Source organism: Protopterus annectens, chromosome 4.part0 (assembly GCF_019279795.1).
Source record: "Protopterus annectens isolate FY-2018-M chromosome 4.part0, PAN1.0, whole genome shotgun sequence".
Taxonomy (NCBI): domain Eukaryota; kingdom Metazoa; phylum Chordata; order Ceratodontiformes; family Protopteridae; genus Protopterus; species Protopterus annectens.
Window position 1 is genome coordinate 279,207,162 of NC_056733.1, and position 12,922 is coordinate 279,220,083.

At 41.8% G+C, this 12,922-nt stretch overlaps 1 protein-coding gene across 4 annotated transcripts in view; it reads left to right on the forward strand.

Moving 5' to 3' along the window:
• The window catches only part of MED13L (mediator complex subunit 13L), a 3,068,540-nt gene that overhangs the window by 2,190,081 nt on the left and 865,537 nt on the right, over positions 1 to 12,922 (forward strand). The window lies entirely within an intron of this gene.

The following is a 12,922-nucleotide window of genomic DNA, read 5'->3' on the forward strand; positions in this document are numbered from 1 at the left end:
ACTTCCTTAAATTCAAATTCATTCACTGTGGGGTGTTTGAGACTTCAAAAGAAAATGTCATTAGTTTGTGGTTGGATTTAACCAGGAGTGGGGAATACTGTAAGGGTAGTACATGTGGGAGCTGTGCAGAAAAAAAATGCCACTGAGGATCCAAAATGGTAAAATCAAGGATTTTAATAACAAGATCGACCGCTTTTGTCTCTCTTAATATTCTGATGAAGTCTCCTTAGAGAGATGAAAGTGTGTAATCTTGTTATTAAAATCCTTAATTTTACCATTTTGGATCCTCGGTGGCATTTTTCTGCATGGTTGTTGGTTTATACTAGGGCGGCCACGGTGGTGCAGCAGTTAGCGTTGCCGCCTCACAGTAAGAGGTTTTCCGGTTCGATTCTCGGCTGCAGTGCCTTCTGTGCGGAGTCTGCATGTCCTCCCTGTGGTCGTGTGGGTTTCCTCCGGGTGCTCCGGTTTCCTCCTACATCCCAAAGACATACAGTAGGTGAATTGGACACTCTGAATTGGCCCTAGGTGTGAGTGTGTGTGCCTTCTGTGGAAGGTTGGGCACCGGGCTAGCAACTCAACACCATAAACCTCCACTGCCAATCATGAGCAGACAGATGATCCGCTGTCGTGACCCCAACTGGGAAAAGCCGTAAGAACTTGCTTTATACTAATTACATGGCACCATTTCTACATGTGGGAGTTGTGTTGGTAAGGATGAGGTCTAGAGTCTTCTTCCTTCCAGTAGACTAGTTTGCTATATTTTCTAGGGAATTATCATGTATTATGTCTAGGTATCATTGCACATAACCAGCTTTTGAGATGCAGGTGCACCACTTTATTGATGAGTAATTAAAGTCACCTATTATAAAAGCTTTTTTCATTTTAGGTAGTTCATTGTGTACATTTAGGAATCTCTTGTGGTCATCTGGGAGCATGGAAGATATTCTATACCAGATTCATAATTTGTATAATTTGTTTTTTGGGTAAATTTAGTAAATTTGGTTTGTTAGTCTTGGGAAATCTGCCTGGAGGTGATATGGTTTTAAAGAAACATGAAAAATTCACTGCAGTTTCCCTCAGGTCTGAATACATAGTAAGTGCTAAACTCATGTGATAAGAGTGCTAGCTTTGCATTGAAACCAAGTGTCAGGTGTGAAATACACATGGATATGTTCAGGTTGCAGGAGAACTTCAAGGTCAGGCAGTTTATTAATAAGACATCTTTCACTGAGAAGAGTAAACATGATGTAGTCAGAGTTATAATATGCTGTAATTTTTGTCTGCTATGGTGGAATGTTAAGAAGCTGAACTGTCTCTAAAAAGACATTATGGGGGTAGCATTGATTTTGGCCAGAAAGTGGGAGCCATGGAACTAGGCTTTTTACCATTAAATGCAAAGCAGTTTCCCCTTTTTACCATCTCATCCCAGGTTTACACATATTGGGTCTCTTAAAATGATACCAACTATTACTTTGTTGAAGTTAGTTTTCTATTCTAGATGTTTAGTAGTCATTCTGGATGAAAGCAGGGTTATTCTCAGGACTAGAGTCTTTCTTGCATCATTCATATGCATATTATCCAATACATGTTTATCATATTGATCACTACTGTAGTAGTCTTAGCCATATGAGTTATGTCTTGCAAAGGATATAACAACCATCTGTCTTCCATGCACCTAAACCATCAGTGAACTTGAGCTGAGCAGCTGACTAAAAAGACAGGTTTGGGCACCAATCCCTTGATGGACAGATAAGTTGCTTTTGGAGAGAAAAAAACTTCCATTAACAAAAATGTTTATTTATTATGCTTTACTATACAGGAAAGTTATTTTAAGGCTAGGAATTTGTGTTTTAATGGACTTTCATGATATTGTATTGTACTTCTAAGTGAGAGCACTCTTTTTTTGCTTTTATTTTAAAATTTGTTTTTAAGTAATTGAAAACCATCTTTCTATGGACAAATAGTGTTTGTTTTACTTTTGAGGCCTGTTAAGAGTGTTTAAAGTGTTGTTACTGTATTTTGTGTGAAAAAAAAAAATACATTTAAAGACTTGTAAGTTTTACCGGCTTTTGCTGCTTGTTTTTCCCAGGAAAGAGGCACCATTTTCAGTTTGACCATGGAAGAAGCTGCCAGTCCCATGGCCAATCCTTCTTTTGGCCATAAAAAGAAAAACTAAAAAAATAGCCTTTGCCAGTACAGCACGCTAGCAGTTTGCTAGCTAGACAACTTAGTTCAAAGACCTTTTCTTCCACAGGAAAAACAGAGCTTTATCTAGATTTATTTCTAAGGTTTTCCACTCAAGCTTCAGTCACTGCAAGGGAATAAAATCAGGATTTTGTTTTCATGGCATCTGTGAATGATCTTCATGTTTCACTGTTGCAGATTTCACATTTGGGTTATCTGCTTGCAGGTAGCTCTCAGTCGGCCTGATTATTAAAGTCTTGGGTCCTGCGTCGGTTGCTGTCTCATCTTCCCATGATGTCAGGTAGTCAGGGGTATAAAGCATGCAGCCGATGCTGTTACATCAGTCTTTCTTGCCATGCGGTGTCTGAAGCAGAAGCAGTTTGCAAGTGCCGGTTGGCTGACTCCTGAAATTTCCGTTTTCAAGTTTCAGATCCGAAGTCTTCAACTAAGCTAAGTATCCCATTGGGGATCCTTTTTCTTGCTGATGTCAATAAAAGTTAACAATTGTATTTCTTGTTGAAAGCAAATACCTCATAAAAATTTTCATTTGTACTGCATTCCTTGCGTAGGCCCAGACCACGATGTACCTCGCTGTCGGTTTTGTGCCTTATTAAAACCTCGTACTGTTCGTCGTCGGTTCATTTACGCATCTAAATATTTTGGTACTCGGACAGACCGCTTAGGTCCAAAGCTGCCGACAGCGCTTCTCCTAAGCTAATCGCCAGTTTGCCTGTACTCAGTGAGGTGCTTTCGCAGCCCCTGATACCCGGTACTTCAGATTCACAGGCCTCTACTGAGACTCATTCGGAGTCCGGTATGCCGCGAGATGCTTCTTCGACTGTGGAACCTGCGGATGTCTCTACCTTGGATGGGTCCGGAGCCGCTGTGCAGGCACCGGCTTCTGCGGGTGTATTCCGGCCTACTGACCTGCATATTGAACCAACGCCATCTTCTTCTTCTTCAAGGCCTAAAACTCGATCCATGCCTAGAAAACTGATGCCCAGACCACATGGTCAGACCCCTATGCCTAAAAAACAAATGATAAGAATGGCTGAAGACCTTATTACTCTAATCAGGGGAAGCCATCCTTCCCCCTGTAAGAGACCTAGGACTGATTTTCCTTCTGATTCTTCTGATCAGGAATCTGAAATTTCTGTTTTCTGTGATGACCAGGATTTGCCCTTATCTACCTATGAGGATTCTCATGTAGAGGACTCCATTCCCTCTGCTTCCCCCCTAGAGGATTTCTCTTTTTGGTGAAACCTTGCATACTCTTAGGGAGCATACTCTTAGGGAAAGATTGCCCTGCATGCAAAAAATTGGGAACTCATTACCCAGGACAAATGGGTTTTAAATATAGTTTCCCAAGGATACAGATTCCACTTCCACTCCTTACCAACCCCAAATGGTTGGCCAAACCTACCCTCAAATCAGTGGGCAGAGGCTCAAAAGCAAGTTCTCTCTCCTTTAAGCATCAGGGCTATTCAACCTGTCCCAAAAGAAGAATGGTGGCAAGGTTTTTACTCAAGACTTTTAGTGGTACCCAGAAAAGACAATTCCTGGCGTCCTATCCTGGACTTGTCTATCCTAAACACATTTTTGGTAATCCCAATATTCAAGATGTTAACTCTTCATCAGCTGCTTCCCATGCTACGCAAAGCTGCCTGGTTGGCAGCAGTGGATTTAAAGGAAGCCTACCTGCACATCCCAATAAGGGAATCTTGCAGAAGATACCTACGCTTCAGAGCAGGCTACATGCACTATCAGTTCTCAGCACTGACCTTTGGCTTATCTACTGCTCCCAGGGTATTCACAAAGTGCCTAGGTCCAGTCATTGCATTTTGCAGGCAAAGAAATATTCAAATATACTCATACCTGGAGGATTGTCTAATTCAGGCAGAAGGCCAGGACATGCTATTAAATCATCTGGCATTTGTAAAGAAATTGCTAATGTCTCTGGGGTACAACATAAACAAAAAGAAATCACATCTTGTACCCTGCCAACAAATTGTATTCCTGGGAGCAAGCTTGAATACAACTTTCCAGATGGCCTTCCTCATGCCAGAGAAACGAGTTCATTTGACAGTCTACTTCAAACTACTGGCCACAAAGACCCACCTATCTGCAAGGAAAATACTGCAATTCCTGGGGTTCATGGCCTCTTGTATTGTACTAATTCCATATGCAAGACTGCATATGAGGAAACTACAGTGGTATCTAAAAAGCCTATGGTGTCAACATTCTCAGGATATAGAATCCATGATTCCTATCATACCTTGCCTACAGATAGAGTTCCTTTGGTGGGCAGAGGCCTGCCACCAAAACAAGGGACTGACATTCACTCTACCCCCTGCCGCCCAAACCCTAACAACAGACGTATCAGACTATGCATGTGGGGCTCACGTGGCAGGGCAGTGCATTCAGGGCAAATGAAACCCACATCAAATGCACCTGCATATCAATCAAAAAGAAATGTTAGCTGTACAGAATGCTCTGACAGCCTTCAAGGAGCACATTCTTCCAGGACAATTATTGGTAAAGACGGCCAACACCACTGTTATGTGGTACATAAACAAGCAGTGGGGAACCCACTCATACCCTCTCTGCAGACTAGCCATGGCTCTGCGGAACATAGCCTTGAGCTACCAAGTGCACCTACAGGCTCAATTCCTGCCAGGAAAGCTAAATACACTGGCAGATGACCTAAGCAGAAATGTCATGGACCCACACGAGTGGAAACTGGAACCAAAGATATTCAACATGTTGAGAAACAAATGGGGGAGCCCAGAGATAGACCTGTTTGCTTCCCCCCAGAACTACCAGTTGGACAAATTCTGCACAAGGACTCCCCACAAACAAGCTTGGAAAGTGGATGCCCTGTCCTTCAACTGGAAAAACCTAGCAGTTTATGCCTTTCCCCCTCTCCTCTCAAGGTACTGCTAAAGATCAAACAGGAGAAACCCAAGGACAATGCTGATTGCACCAGACTGGCTACGCCAACACTGGTACCCCCTCTTGCGCAGTGTGTCACTGCTGGCACCATGGCACCTGCCTCAGACCCCTGTCCTGCTGTCCCAGCAGGAGGGTCAGATTCTGCACCCACAGCTTCAAACCCTGAACCTGGTAGCCTGGCTAATTACCTGATCTCTCCGTTACCATCCCTCAGTATGCAAGTGATGGATGTCATTCTGGAGGCAAGGAGGCCTAGTACTAGAAAATCCTATGCTGAAAAATGGAAAAGATTCTGTTCCTGGAGCCAAACTCAGGGGATGGGCACAGCAACGCCCAATTTACCCCATATTCTTCAATACTTAACTGAGATGCTTCACAAGAGCCTTTCCTTTTCCTCCATCAAAGTTCATGCCTCAGCCATTTCAACTCATTACAATACAGAACCACCCCTCTTCTCTCATCCACTGCTGAAGCAAATCCTCAGAGGGGCCAAAAACTTAAGACCACCCAGGAGAGCCCCTACTTCAGCCTGGGATCTTAACATTGTATTGGAAAAGCTCACTGTACCTTCCTTTGAGCCAGCTGCAAACGCAGAGTTGAAATTCCTTTCTTGGAAAACAGCCTTCCTTCTAGCCATCAGTTCAACAAGAAGGGTGTTTGAATTGAAGGCGCTCATGGCAGTGGAGCCTTTCATCATCTTTCATGCTGACAGGGTGTCCCTCAGGACCAATCCCTCCTTCATGCCCAAGGTGGTATCCAGTGTGGCCCTTAATCAGCCCATTCCTTTGCCAACCTTCTTTTCTAATCCACAGAACAAAGGGGAACGAATACTGCACTCTTTGGATGTGCACAGACAACTTAGATTTTACTTGGACAGGACTAAGACTCTCGGGAAATCTGAACAGCTACTGGTTGCATTTGCGGCAGGAGCAGAGGGGAAGGCCATTTCAAAGCAAACCATTTCTAAGTGGATAGGCCATTGCATCCATTTCTGCTATAAGCACCATGGAAAACCTACCCCACATGGGATAAGACCACATTCAACCAGGGCTGCATCTACCTCTACAGCCTTTCTCAGAGGTGTCCCTACCAGGGACATCCTAGAAGCTGCTACCTGGAGTTCTGTACATACCTTCACTAAGCATTACCACTTGCCAATTTTTTTCTAAATCCAGAGCTGGCTTTGCCACTGCAGTCTTGCAGGGCCTTATAGCTGGTCCTAATGCTATCTAATTACCTCCTCCCATCCTTAGCTTTGAGAATCTACCCAAATATGATGACTGCAACAGTGAAACACGAAGAACATAGTACAGTTGTGTACACTTACCATAAATGTAGATGTTCAAGTGTATTCACTGTTGCAGTCTTGGTTACCCTCCCTCCAGCCCCTCGACATCTATTGACTATGCCTCTATTCTTGTTTACTATGCTTAAAGCTTTTTGGTGTATTTGCTTTTTTGTTGGAGGTGTAACCTTGTATGTAATTGCTCCCCATTATGGGGGCACCTGACATCTGGGGCAAGAAAAACGGATGTAATGGCGTCGGCTGCATGCTTTATACCCCTTACTACCTGACGTCATGGAAGATGAGACAGCAACCGACGCAGGACCCAAGATCAGGCCGACTGAGGGCTACTGCAAGCAGATAACCCAAATGTGATGACTGGAACAGTGAATACACGTGAAAATCTACATGTATGGTAAGTGTACACAACTGTACTTTCTCATGATACCCCTGGCAACACTCCACATGATATAAATATAATGGTATCTGAAGTCTCTTTGGTCCCATCTTCATTATCTTTCATCTTTTCAAATGCCAGTGCTGGGGTTTGTCTGAAGAGAAATCATTTGGTGGAGACCGCAGACATTCTTAAATCCGGGTCTTCCCTTCTCCTTCCATGTTCCAAAGCAGTCAGTTAGAGGAGATGTCTGAAACCTTGATTAGAGAGCAGATTCAGGAGAGATAAAAATATGTGCAAGGTGTGTGGAACATCAAGAACAGATGCAAGCACATACATCTAAAAGAGACACTTTCCTTGATGAATGTACTCAAATCTCTGAATTATCTGTTGTCTGTGACACCTCCTCAAGTTGTTAAAAACAATACCACAGTCATGTGATTCATCAACCCTCAAGAGGGATCCAGGTTGTAGCCCTCTGCAGACGAGCCATGTTGGCTTGGGATGTAGCTTCACAGCACAGTGTCACTGTACAGGGATCCTACATTCCGTCAGAGCAAGATTGTGTAGCAGACAATCTGAGCAGGACAAGGGCAGTTACTCACTAATGGAAACTAGATGGGGGGGGGGGTCCAGCTCTGGAAAATTCCTCCATAAGACTTGTTCGCCTCTCTCTGAACAATTAGCTGGCAAGATTCTGTTCCAGGACTCCATGCAAAAAGGCCTGGAAGAGAGATGCCTTTTCTTTTCCTTGAACAGGAATGTTCCTGTTTGCTTTCTCCCCTTTCCAGTGATGTCCAGGGTACTTCTGAATATTCAGAAAAATCCTACACGGTCATTGTGGTGACTTCCTGTTAGCCCATGCAACAGTAGTTCTCTCTTACAGGTTTATAGGTAAGTGTTAAGCAGTTGGTCTGTAGATCATTTTCATGTCTAGCCAAAAAAGCCCTGTTCAGAATTTCCCTTTAGCCTCAAAGAGGGCAAGACAAGATAGACCAGGACAGAACTAGGGGCTGCCCATTCAGTTATCTGGGTTTACTTTAAAGGTAGCAAGGGTGCTACTCAGCTTGACATGTAGTTGAAATTTTTTCCATAGTTGAGGGATACATTGGGATATGACTTTGCCTCACCGATGTGTCTTATTTATCTGCTGATGAAGGTTTAGTTTCTTTACCAGAGTATTTGATACACCATTAGTCCTGAGATGGAATAGGAGATCAAATAGGATCTCCTCTTTCATGGCACAAAAGACTAGACCTAGATCTCCACGGAGGAGTCTGCAAAAGACTCACTTTAGAGAAAGGGCTGCCACTCTCTCTTGATAACTAAGATTTTTGATGGTACTGATCCTTTTCATTATGAATCTCTGAGGTCTCTTAAGTTGTGTGATATGTTTAGATAAATACATGCCAAAAGGTGCATTATATTCAGTTATGAGCCTGAAAAGATATGAGCAAAGATAAGACTTCTTTGGGTCCATTAGAAATACCTTTGGAAATTAAATGGTCCAGAAAAAAGGTTTTCCAAACTACTCTAGCGACATGATGGTCAAATAATAAGGAATTATCAGCAAAAAGTACCCAGATCCCTTAAAACAGTGTCTAATTGGAGGTGTGCAGTAAGTGGAACCTGTCTTATTTACCAAAATGAACTGTTCTACATTTTTTACATTTAATTTGAGACCATTGTCCTTGCAGTAATTGTTAACATGGTCTAAGCTGTGTTGACACAACTGTGAGTCAATTGAAGATCGAACACCACCACCCAGTTATAATCATCTGTAAACTTAAGTTAACCATAGGCTAGAAGTGCTGGCCTGTAAGTCTAAGAAATAAAAGCCAACTAGGAGAGGGCCCAAAACCGAGCCCTGTGGTACACCCATTAGTAACTGGTTTGCTTTCAGAAGTGATAATTCAGTAAAAGTGTTTTTAGAAGAAATGACACTACTGTAACTACACGGGTTCTGTCAGATAACCAGTTAGCTACACATTGCACAATACAAGGATTTATATTTAGATTTACAAGTCTATCAATAATGCTTGCATGGGGAATAGTGTCAAAGGCCTTGGCCAGATCTATGTCTGTTGTATGCACTGCATAACCACTATCCACTGTTTCAGTTACTTTTTCAAAGAAGTTAATGATTTTAAAGAGGTAGGACCTTCCTTTGAAAGCCAAATTGATAAAGATACAGGTTTAAGAGATTTTCAACATACAGATTAATGATGTCTGAGATAATACGTGCCATAGCTTTACATATGAGGGTAGTGAGACCAATGGCTCTGTAGTTACAAGGGTCCATGGTTGGGCCACCCTTCTGTAATGGCATTATGATAGCTATTTTTCAAGTTTCAGGGGTGTAATCAGTGGAGAGGCTTATATTAAAGAGTTTAAGCAGGGGTTCGACAAGGCCATATTTGGCACTAATAATTAGGCAACCTGGTATGTTGTCAGGGTTTGTGGATAAAGTATTTTTAGTTTGTGAAATGGTTGAGAGAGCTTGTTCCATAGTAATTAAATGAGGTGGCTGTGATTGTGGAACTTGGGGGATAGCTGTAACTGTGGCTGGAGTAACATTTGCACTAAATTTGTCAACTAGCATATTGGCTATTTCATTTGGGTCAGAGAGTGAAGTATTGTGGACTAGCTCTGAACACTGTTGGGTGTTGGTTCTTAACTTCCTGACACAGCTAAAGAAAGATTTGCAGTTATTTTTGTTTTTAGTGTCAATTTTAAGTTCATTCTCAGTTTGTTTGGAAATGGCCAGAAGCAATTATGGCAAGCTTCCTTACAGACTAGATCTACTCACACAAGAACATTGGTGCTTGATACACCCTGACCCCAAACAACTTCATTTGACTGTCTGGATGATAAGGTCTTAATTCCCTTGCACCCTTTTACTGAGGGCGTGCAACAGGTACTAATGGAGAGATGAAAGCCTGCTACTAGAATATCATCTAGTAGTAAATGGATAAGGGTTTCTAGGTGTTGTTGACAGCAAGACCAGCACCCATTCGGGGTTAGTTTTTCTATGGCTTTGAAATGTCTGTATGAGTTTTTATCCTACCACATTTCTTACTCCTCCATCAACGTTCCTCCTTTCAACATGTCTTCCCATGGATCCTTGTCTTTCAGTGCATTCCATGTGAAAAAGTTTTTTGAAAGGGGTTTTCCATAAGAGGCCTCCAAGAAAACCTTTATCCCTGCCTTGGGATCTTAATTTTTTGTTAAAGAAGTTAACATTTGCTTGGTTTTAACCAGCAAGCTTGACTTACTTAAGGTTCTTTTGTGGAAAATGGTTTTACTGATTACTCTGACCTCTGTAAGAAGGGTACCTGAGTTGCAAGCTCTTGTGGTGACGTCAGCTCTATCTCATTTCCCACAGAGACAGGGTTTCTTTGAGAACTAATCCTTCTTTTATGCATAAAGTGGTATTTGAGTTTAGTTTAAACCAAACTGTCTCACGTTTTCTTTTTTGCACCTAAAATGAGGGGGAGGGGATACTCTATACCTTGGATGTCCACAGACAACTCGTGTACTACATTGACAGAACTAAATCGTTCAGATCTTTGGATCAATTGTTAATTTCTTGTGAAAGTAAGAAAAGGGACAGCCTGTGTCAGAGCAGACTATTTCCAAATGCTTGTCTGCCTTTTGTTATACTCACCACAACTAAACTGTTCTATGTAGAGTCAAGGCCTTGGCTTCATCTATGGCTTTTTGGAAAGGGTCTGTATTAGATAACCGAATGTTATCTTTAGCGAACGCTCACATGAGCGAAAATGCCGGTAATCGAACTTGGTATTGTGGGGGGCTGCACACCCTCCGCTAACTATATATTCCAACTCTGAGATCGAACTACAGTGAGGAAAGGGCAAATATCTCACTCCTCTCTGTACCACGACCCCGCAAACACCCTTTCGATTCCCGGCATTTTTGCTCATGTGAGTGTTTGCTTAAGATAACATTCGGTTGTCTAATATAGACCCTTTTGGAAAGGGATAGATTCTAGATGTATTCTGGAAACTGCAACATAACCCTCTTTACATACTTTTACAAAGCACCATAAGCTTAATTCCTTCTCTACATCTAGATCAGGCTTTGCTAGGACCATTCTCCAGGGGCTTCTGGACTCTTCTTCTTCCACCTCACAAATGTAGTAAGCTAGGGCAATCTGTCCTTATAGCTAAGGTTAGTAAAGCAGTGATCAATGTGATGACCATAGTAGTGTAAGTAAACTTACCATTACTGTGGGTGTTTGAATGATCACTGTTGCAGTGACCACTCCCTCCCTCCTTTTTTTTTTTTGTGTTGTTTTTGCCAAGATGTGGACATTTATATTTTGTTGTTCCTACCGTTGTCTTTTCAGGGATCAACCTCCCTGTCTGTATTGGCATGAAAGTTCTGAAGGGCTTGGCACCCAAACCTGTCTTTAGTCAGCTCAGCTCGAGCTGATTGACAGTTTGGATGTATAGAAGGTGCCCTTAAGCTTTGGAAGCTGGTCAGCTGTTATATTCTATGCAGGATATAATTTAGATAACTAAAGCTGCTGCAGCAGTGATCACTCAAACTTTTACTGTTATGGTAAGTTTACTTACATAATTGTACTGTCTCTTTTATTGTCCCTCAGAGTTGACTACTGTAAGTCATTCACAACCACACTGAGCTACACTAGGCAGTAGCCTTGTATGTGGAGTCCAGTGCAGGAGGGACAACTAAATTTTACCATGTCCTTATTTAGCATTATAAACATGGTGTCAGTTTACTTGACTATGGAGTCAGAGTTGTTAGTTCTATTTTAGTTCTAGATTTGGTGGCAGTGGACAGTCTGCAGCCTGATTACTCTTTATTGTGTGTGAGTGGTGATATGCTAGTAGATTTCCAATGAGAGTTTTAGCTTCATAATTTTGGGAGGCTTGGAAAGTGATATGTGAGGGTCCTGATATTGTGTTAGTAGGTTTCTGGTAAATGTTCCTAGTTCTAGAAGGCTTAGGAATTGATTTTTGATAGCCTCAACAGCCTCAGTATATGTTGTTTTAGTCCATTTGTGTAGAGGTGTTGGTGGTAATATGTGATGACCTCCATGTTGTGTAAGCTGCTTTACACTTTTTATTGTCAGTTTCTCCACTACCTAAAAATATAAAATGGTATGAAGCAAGCAGCAGAAGGGTTGCAACTTGGTTGGGCTTCCAGGTATGTCTTTGACTTACAAGGGGTAAATGCCACCAATTATGTAATTAGTAATTAATTTGATAGGTACAAAGGATTGCAAGTGCAAAAGGCTACATTAACCAAAGTAGTAGCAATGGCAATAATAAATAACAAAACCTTTAAGAATGTTAAAATAATAAGCATGGCAAGAACAGCAGCTGATGCAAGAAGCTATGAGAGATCAGCCTTAGTGATAACTGCATTGCAGATGCAAGAACAGCAGCAGAACAGCTAACATTGTGCTCCTGCTCACAGTTCAGCTATGAGTAGCTAAAAGTAGACAGACCACCTAATATCACCCTGTGACCCACAGAGCAGCAAAAAGCAGCTGAGAGAACAGACTACCAATGGAAATTAATGAAGGTAAGTAGCACACAACTAAAAACAATGACGTGTAATTTGCTTATGTCTTTGAAGTACGGCTAGCACAGAAAAAATAGACTTATCCCGGTCTTGTGGTCTTGGAGATCCAGTCAAATCCTATAAATCATGCATCATTCAGAAGTATTCAGTTTGATATGTAGCAGCTTGAAACAGCTGAGTTTAACCAATACAGACGTACTCAGCTGTCTTTTGCAGGTTGTACTCGACCACGCCCCTTCCCATAGCTTGAATGATTTATGAACTGCTTGTTTCTTTTTCTTTCTTCCCTTTGTTTTTTGTGAAGGAATGAATTTTCTGACTTTAAATACTGCCGTTATATATACTTTTCTTGCAGGTGTCGTTCTTATTGTGTACATAAGCTTAGCAGAAAGTTGCATCATTTTGGCTCATACTTGAGCTGCAAATCTTTTATCTAGCCTAAGTAATATATTTGTATTGTAGAAGTTTTTTTTTTTTTTCTACACTCATTACAGAGTCAAAAGTAGACTGTGTTATCTTTATAGTCAAAT